This window comes from Adiantum capillus-veneris, chromosome 22 (genome assembly GCF_014529385.1).
Source record: "Adiantum capillus-veneris isolate H3 chromosome 22, ASM1452938v2, whole genome shotgun sequence".
In the NCBI taxonomy this organism is placed as follows: Eukaryota; Viridiplantae; Streptophyta; class Polypodiopsida; order Polypodiales; family Pteridaceae; genus Adiantum; species Adiantum capillus-veneris.
The window spans coordinates 56047732-56057082 of NC_140952.1; positions in this window are offsets into that span (position 1 = coordinate 56047732).

Consider the following 9351-nt stretch of genomic DNA (forward strand, 5'->3'; position numbering starts at 1 on the left):
TGTGAGAGAGTTGACCGCCCATAAGAACTTATATGCGTTCACATATATGGATGCTCATGGAGTGCAAGATTTGAATGCTTCAAACAATACATAGAGAGATGTTCTCCACGAGAGTTACCACAAGATGAGAGATTATCAATTCTCTTTGTAGAGGGCTTGAGGGATGAAACTCTAAAAAAGGACCTACATTTGAAAGGATGCAAGACGTTCGAGCAAGTCACTAGAGAAGCTCTATATGTAGTTGACAATTGTAAAGCCTACGGAGAGGTCAGTGAAGATGGTGGTAATATGATTAGTAACATCTTATCTCCAAAGAGAGAATCTGCAACAAAGAGAGATGTTTAGACTCCTTGGGAACCGAGCATTGATCAAGTGATTGAGCGGGTGATTAGAAGAATAAACCAAGACTACAAACAGAACGTGAATGTACGACAACCACAATTTAGGAGGTGTGATACTTGTGGAGGGGAATGATCCCACCCCATGGTGTAACACTCAGCAGTTGAGACCCCAACCTATGCTAGAGCAACAATTGCCTCTTTCAAATGATGGTAGAGTAGTATTCAACTACACTCAACCAGCACGTGTGCCACAATCCATGAGAAATTAGTACTCCATGGATGAGAATACGATCATGTTCATAGCAAATCAAGAGTATGATTCAAAGGCCATCCTCACAATACAAGGACAACCAACAACTGGATCACCAGCTAAGAAACAAGAAGGTCTATGCTATGAGAAATTAGTACTCCATGGATGAGAATACGATCATGTTCATAGAAAATCAAGAGTATGATTCAAAGGCCATCCTCACCAGACAAGGAAAACCAACAACTGGATCACCAGCTAAGAAACAAGAAGGTCTATGCTATGAATGTGGAGGTGACAATTGGGCACAAGGTTGTCCAAGTAAGGGTGGTCCACAAATAGATATATTTGGATTTTGTGATGATTGCGGAACAGACCATCTACTCCAACAATGTGCTAAGAATCCAGATTACAAGGGGAAAGCTACAATGAATGTTGTAAGCGTTGTTAGGAGTTTTTTGGAAGAAGTGATTGCACATATGTACATACACATGCATGGTGCATCGAATAAAGAATAGCCCATTTTCCAGAGCGTGGTGGTTACGTGGGGCCCACATATATACAGATAGGACATCGTGTACATAGTACATCGATTTTTAATTATCACCAGTACCAGTGTTTTTTTTTAATAATAATGAGGAGTTGGTAGCACGTAAAACTTCTCGAGGAAGCTATCAACAGGAGCACGCCATGAGGTAAACAGTTGCGTCAGATGACATCCAGTGGCGTCAAGAGGTCGAATGGGGTCAAGACTTGCACGTGGATAAGTACGGACACAACGTGGGTGTTTTCTTGTGATGAATCATGGAAAAGGTCATTCGGGGCCACTTCACGTGATGCAGATGGATGTAGAAGGGTGAAAAAAATGCACTACGTGGCCATTTTTTGGCCCGTTCCGGGTCCGTTTGAGGTCAATCAAAAAGGTGCCCAAGGAATAAAGTGAAGTGTGGACACTAAAAAACCTGAGGAAAAACCGGCAAAGTGTGGAGAGAAGAGGAGGAACTGCCGCAACATAGGTTTTGCTGTTTTTGGAGCCTCTTTTGGCCATGAACGCTCATCAGAGGTCGGATTTGAGCACTTTGATATTGTAGATTGGGCTTTTTGGCCACTCCGGACGCAATGGCACTGCCCATTTTTCTAAATTACTCACTTTTTCTTGCTATTTTAGCTGTGTAAATTTCTCCTGTAAGCGAAGCCTATGTTCAAATTTGTGATCGTATCTGACATATTTCATCCATATTGTGTGAGCTATTTGCCCCATTGGTGTTGGCCCAAGCTCAATTGTATCTAAACATCATAAATATTTCTCTTTTGATCTAAGTTCTTTTGTTGTGTGTGTCTTTGTGTTGAGTGGGCAAATGGATAGTCTCTCTCCTCTCACTCCATCAGTGTGTTCCCTGTCTCGGCCAGGTGGGTTGTGTAAGTCGAGTGTTGACCCATAGTGTGTGTGTGTGTTATCCCAAGAGTGTTTGTCGGATGATTATAGAGGTGTTGTGTGTGTTTCCATCCCGCTCACATTCTTTCAGCATCCCTATGGTTGGAGATCACAGATTAGAGATTACAGATTACAGGTACAGGTACAGGTGGTTCACACAAGAACATGTAGCTGGAGTAGAGTGATATACTGGCAAGTGGAGTCACTTGTAGTTGCCGTGGGTATGCATCATTTGGTGCTTGTTTGATCACATTGTCTTGTATTGTATGCTACTTGTGGATACTAACATTGTACGCCTTTGTGGAGCCATACTTGGTTTTATTTGGCAGTCCCAGCCATTTCTGAGACTTGACTATACGAGATTTGCATAAGCTTTCGTGAGAGAGTCGATAGTGTGAGGTTTTATTGAGCTGGGGGATTCTCAAATGTGAGATCCTTTCGGTGATATAGGTGGCTGGAGTACCCTTTTTGTGACCTCACCATAGGCTATGTACTAGTGATTCCTACTTGATGCTCGGGTTCTATTGTTGGCAGGTTATGCATACATATACAGTCTATATTTTGGGTTCTTACTGCTCTACTTATAAGGAAACTCTACCAAAAATTTTCCAAGTTGTGATGGCTGGTTTTTTGGTCTTTTGAGCCATTTATGCTGTTATGCTGCTGAAATTCTGGCAAAATCAGAAGATAAATCAGGTATGCCTTCTTGGGAGCTCCATGGTTGGCTTTAATGGATGATCAAAATGCACCTCAATTAACTCCTTTTTATTTAACACAAAGAATCCATATAAATGTTCATGTGTCCAGGAAGATTTTTTTCCAACAATGCATAGTCTTTATGTTCAGGCCAAGAAGATTAAGAGAGATACTGGAATCCCCTTTGCCTATTTGTTAACCCTCACGGCACACGGACACCCATCACCTACGATGGACGCGTATTATGTATGATTTAGAGTCAGGTACCGGGCTTGTCGGACCAATAGGGAAAGGTAGAGTGATCGTCGATGAGAGGCGCACTTTAACTTGGACATTCAAGGGGTTAGTTGGCTAAGCATGGGCGCCCAAGTGTGAATGGGGTGAGCTCCTATAAAAGCCAACTAAACCTAATTTTTACTCATTCTCTCATTTGTGCAATTGAAGAGTGCTCTTGCTCCATCTCCATCTTCTTCTTCTTCACCTCCTTGTGTGTGTGTGTGTGTGTGAGAGAGAGAGAGGGAGAGTGTGTGTGCGATCGAGCATTACGAAGGCACGACGGCGGCGAAGCGGTTGAGCGCGGCACGACTGCAGCTTCTTCTTCATCGCGGCGAGGAATCCACCACGAAGGCGAGCGTAGAGCGGTGAGTGACACACCCTTTGTTTTCTTGAGCTTGCTAGTTTAGGCTTGTTGTGTGCTTGGAGCCGTTTGTGGCTCGCATACGGTGTATTGGCAAGTCCCTTGCTTCGACAGTGCGGCAAGGAGCGCACATTTTTGGCGCCGTTGCCGGGGATATGCCCTACACTAAGCTCGGTTAGCACTTTACGCTTCCTTGTGGTGCAATTTCTATCATAGGAAAGGCAGGGAAGGAGTGTGTGGAAGATTTCTGTTTTTGCGTTTTCTGCAATTGCTGTCAAGTTTCAATTTCTGCTATTGTCTGCGTTTTTTCAATTTCTGCAATTTCTGCATTTTCAAGTTCGGCGTTTTCAAATTCTGCAATTTTCTGCATTTCTGTCAATTTGCTGTAATTTCTGCGTTTTTTCTGCATTTTCTGTCAATTCTGCAAATTTCTGCATTTCTGTCAACTCGCTGCAATTTCTGCGTTTTTTCTGCATTTTCTGCAATTGCTACAATTTCTGCGTTTTTTTCAATTTCTGCGTTTTTCTGCATAAAAAAGTTTTTTGAGAAAAAAAAAAATTTTCGAAAATTTTTTTTTTAAAAAGGAAAAAAATTCGGAAATAAAAAACGCGAGCGAGCGGGCGGCGATATTTTTCGAAAATAAAAAACGTGACTCTTAAAACGTACGGGTAGCCCAAGCCCAAGCCCAGGCCCAGGCCTCAGGCCTCAGTCTTATGATATATACTAGACTCACTCTTATATATATACCCTACTCCCTCAAGAGAGAATGAGAGCATGTGGGACAAGTCCTCCACTCTCCTCCTTTCTCTTCCCACTTGCACCCTTAGACTTTCTAGTTTGGGCCTAGTTCCCTACTGGAAATTGACAGTTTTAGGGATTCCGAGGGCATAGAGTGACCAAACGGAGGGCTGTAAAGCACGGCACGACCCTCTGACCGATACGCTCGTTTCGAGCTATCACACGGCCCATTCCACGACACGCTCTAAAAAATCTAGCAAAAAAACAAACAAAAAACACGCTAAAAACTAGTCACAAGGCCTCCTAAAGCAGCTTTTTGACACCTTAGGGTATCAAAAGCACATGCACTTACGCTCTGGGCGTGTGCTAGAACACGAGCATATTGAGGGTGCCTCTATTCATACGGACACCCATTACCCATCCACGATAGGCTCTAGACCCTCAGCGGGGACACAAGGTAGCACCACCCAAGACCCTAAAATAGCCGCTAGTGATTCCTCCTCCGACTCAGAAATCATGGAAGCATACCCTACCCAAAACACTGAGAGAGAAGGCCATGCACCTCCCGAAGCTCCACAGCCTAGTACTAGTATGTTTAGCCGTTTCATGGAAACATTAGGTAGAGCTACTCGCTCGGAACCTGATGCAAATGAAGCACACGAAGGGGGTGGGGAAGTGGAATCTCCTTTCACATCGCACGTGGACCCCACACCCCCAAAGAGTGTCCATGTGGATATCCTGCCAACTTCTTACCAAGAAGGCCCTGTTGAGCTGCCTCCTTCAGAAGTTCCCTCTAGAGTACCGTTGGTGACAAGTAAAACCACGGGGAGCAACATTGCTTCTACCTCACAAGAAACCGTTAACACGTCGACTCTAGAAGGATTGTTCATTAATGATCATTGGACATACGACCTCCACACTGAGGTGTTGACGGATCTACACTCTGGCCACGCCTACCATGTAGGATGGATAGAGATTGTACAATCCACCTCTAGTGCCACGAGCATCGAAGATCAACAGAAAATGATCTGTAATGTTATCCATGGCATTATTCAATCAGAAAGGCAAAACCGAGGGGTAAATATACTCTCAACTGGCCCCATGAGATTTCTGGATACGAGCAAGGCTCAACAGCCTACTCTATCTCAAATGGAGACTCCTCTAATGAGCCCCATGGACCCATCTTACGTCATTTCACCTGGGGTCTCTATGCAATCTGAGCCTCCGAGCGAAAACTTTAGCTTCCCTAACTTGGCTCAACCCTCTATTAAGGAAAACCCAGTGCTCACTCCAGGGATAAGCCTGACAGAGAATGTACCGATGACATCTACGATTAGCGCAGTGCCACTACCTAGTGTCGTAGTACCTAATATGGGGCCTCGACCATATGTGCCTCTAGCCCCTTATGCACACATGGCCCCCACACCTCCAATTGTACCACTTGCTTATGCTCCTCGAGTGCCGCTCCCTAGCTCTTATCCGAGTGGACCTATGCCCGGTTATGTTCCATATCCTGCATCATCCACACATATGCCAAGACCGGTACCCGTTCCTCTCCCACATATGATTCCAAGAGTACCTCCACCGGCCCTACCTCCTCACATAGGTGACTTGGCAGCGTTTGCTCAAACCATAGGTCGATCTATCGCGGAAAATATGCGTCATGCATCTGATAGAGAGCCTAGAAGTAAGGCAGTACAAATTGCCAAACTCACGCAAAAATTCAATGGGGACGAAGATGCTAGAAAACACATTGAAGTGTTTGAACAAGTATGTGATTCCTTAGGGGAACACAACGAACTACATAAGTGCAATGCCTTAAGCTTGACATTAAGTGGGAAGGCTGGAGATTGGTATAGGACCCTAAGGGTGGACGAGAAAACAATCTACCCTACCCTTCGAAGGTTGTTTCTGAAGGAGTACATACGAGAAGGTGTGCTTTGGGGTGTAGCATCTCAGCTACAGAAGGCCGAACGTAAGGAAGGAGAGTCAGTAAGGGACTTCATTAGTCGTCTAAAGCACTTAAACTCTCGCTGCCCTGTAAATGAGCGCTTCAACAATAACCAACTGCTTGATCGATTCATTCGAGGGTTGAGGAATGAAGGAATCTATAATGGACTAGTGATTAGAGGTATCACAACCTGGGAAGATGTCACTGCCAATGCAATCCAATTAGAGGACAACTTGATGATAGCAGGCATGAGGGTGTCTACTGACACGAGATCCACTAGCTCACAAGCCATTGAGTATGAACCCATGACTGCAAAGCCCATTGCCAATGAGCCAAAGGTATTTGAGACATTCTTGACAGACCTCACCAAGGCAATCCAAGAGTCTCTTAAGGATAATCGACCCCCTCAAAATAGTCACATGTATCCAAGAAGGGAGCAACAATGGTGTTCCATTTGCTTAGGTCCACATAGCACTAGTGAGTGCCCTACGTTTAGAGTAAAATTTAATGGAACTTGCAACGCATGTGGTAGGTATGGTCACCAAGCTAAGGATTGTTTAATGATCAAACGTATGATGGCAAATAGACCACCTGTAGCCTGGACGGATGCGCCTCGAGCTCCTGTATTGATGCCTACTCCACCTGTTGAGCAACTACCGCAACACATGGTCCCTAGATCTCAAAATGTTGTACAAGCTACACCGTTACCACCTCCTGTGCTAGGACCGCAGCCCCCCGCATCCAAGAGTCGCCCCTATGAACCAAGTGGGTTGCGAGCCATCAAACGCTTATGCAGATGGTTGTGAGGAGGAAATAGACACTAGTATTGCCTACGGACTTGATACATTGGAAGAATGTCCTATATACTACATGGAAGATTGTTGGGGACAAGTCAAGCCGGTTTATCAAGCTGCTGCTCTCGCACCCAGAGGTCAAAATATCAACACCCAGGCTAGGAGGCCACCTCTTCAATGCTACGAGTGTGGTGGACCACATCGAGTAGCGGAGTGCCCTATTAGGCTGCAAAAGAATGTTGCACAGATGCAAATGAATCAAGGGAGCACGTCTGCAATGCCAATACTCACATGTAATCGTTGTGGCATAGATCACTTGATTGCCCAATGCCCCTATAACCCAAATGCGCCTAAAATCACACCCCTAAATTTGGTTGAAATTGCTAGTGTGACATCACCAATACCACCCGTCGCACCTGCTTATGCGATTACACGGTCCATGCTTCAAGGGCCAGGACATATCCTCGAAGAGAGAGATACCGCGTCAATTATCCAAGCAAAGAAAAGGAAGACACGAAGGAAGAAGTTGCAGAATACGGAAAATTCAAAGCCAAGTTCCAAAACAAACATAGGAACAGGAGATGACCCCGTGTATATGAATGACCTCGAGGATGATTCAGATTCAGTCGAGACAATGGAGACTAGAACCAATACCACAAAAGGAAAGACCGACAAAGAAAACCGTAACATGGAACCAAATGAAAACCGAATGAGAGAAAACCATAAAGAGCCTCTGAAAACACCACAAGTGTTTCCAAATCCAATCCAAGACCCCCAAGATAAATCGCAGGGGCAAAAAGGGAAGAATCGTAAAAAGAAGATTGGGACGTACCCAAACCCAGTAGACGAGATTGAGCAGGTGAAACATCTAAGAGGTTTAGTGGAGGAGACTCAAAGGAAACTAGAACCAGAACCCATGCATGTAAAAATTCATGACACAGTGTTTCCCACGCAAGTTCATCCACCCCACATGAACCATAGACCGTTAGCCATATCTAGTATCATCCAAGAAGGGAGTGAGGACGGGACATCAGAAAGTGAGCATACACCCTTCTTGTTGGAAAGGATGTTTAACGAAGGAATACCTGATCCCATTGAGGAATATGAGATTCCATCCTCACCAGTTCCTAGTCAAGGACCTACACCCTGCAAAACGCCAATGAATGTTGCCAAACTAGTGGACTTCATGTCTTCTGAGGTCCGAACCACGATCATAGCAAAGCTGTATGGAGATCCTGAGTTATTCCTTGCACTTCGAGCATTCCTTAACGGAGAGCTACAAACGGGATTACCGCAGTTTGCGCAACCAAATAGGCCTGACTCGATTATGATTGATGAGGAAAATCATGTGCAATCACTTGACTTAGATGGACACGAGTCTGTGATTGAGGTACCCATTAACGAATTAGGGAAGTATTTTGAAGGCGACGAGTCTAATGCGACCCTACCCATCACTACCAAGGGATTAACTATAAAGGGAATTCTTGATGGTGGTGCGGGAGTTAGCATCGTTACAAAAGATTGTTGGGAATCCATGGGAAAACCCCGCCTCAGTGTTACTAACATTGTGGTAAAGATGGCAAATGGTACCATAGCCAAACCTATGGGGATGCTCAAGGATCTTAAGATCAAAGTTCTAGGATACAAGGTGCGACATACGTTCATTGTAATGGATTTCTCTAAACACCTTATGTCATATGAAATGATTTTAGGACGACCATTCATGAGGGAAGCACAAATGGTTCACGATTGGTCTAAAAATCATGTCTATTTGCAATTCCAAGACTCTGTCCTTAGAGTGGATTTGGTGACTGGTAAGGTACACCCCTTAGGGAGTAAAACCATTATTGATCATCGCTCTGACACCACAGTTCACTCGGCCCCACTACAATATTGTTACACTTGTAAGAAGGATACAGACATTGGCAAAGATTCTCCTTACATGGATGTGTTACCGGGTATGACAGAATCAGACAATGTGGATTGGGTCCACCTAGCATCAACCATAGACACTTGGGGAAATAGGGGGACGACCTGGGTAACACCTGAGGGGGATGAAATGCGTATACCCTTAAATATGCTACAAGCAATGCATATCGCTTCCGACAAGACTCATCCTAAGGTAACGAAGAAAACATACAAGTGGGTCCCTAAAGCTTCTTTAGTGACCATAGCTAGTGCTAAAAAACAGAAGCCTTGTAAGAAACGTACCACTCGCTCCAAGAAAAGTAAGAAAATGTTGCGATGGATCCCTAAACGACTATTGGAAGCCCAAGGCTACTATCAAGGAAATGATCAAATCTGGGTGCCCAAACGTAAAGTGTGCTCTTACCTATCACCTGACCCAAGTGAGCCCAATCCCGTAGCTCCAAAACGAATCAATGAGCGTGAAAAGAAAAAAATCACAGAATGCTACACACCCGCTCCCGAGCTAGTTTGGGTACCAAAGAAAGAACGATTTGTTCCACCTAGCTCAGGAAGGGGGGAGTCCCATGAAGATTCTAGCTCCTCA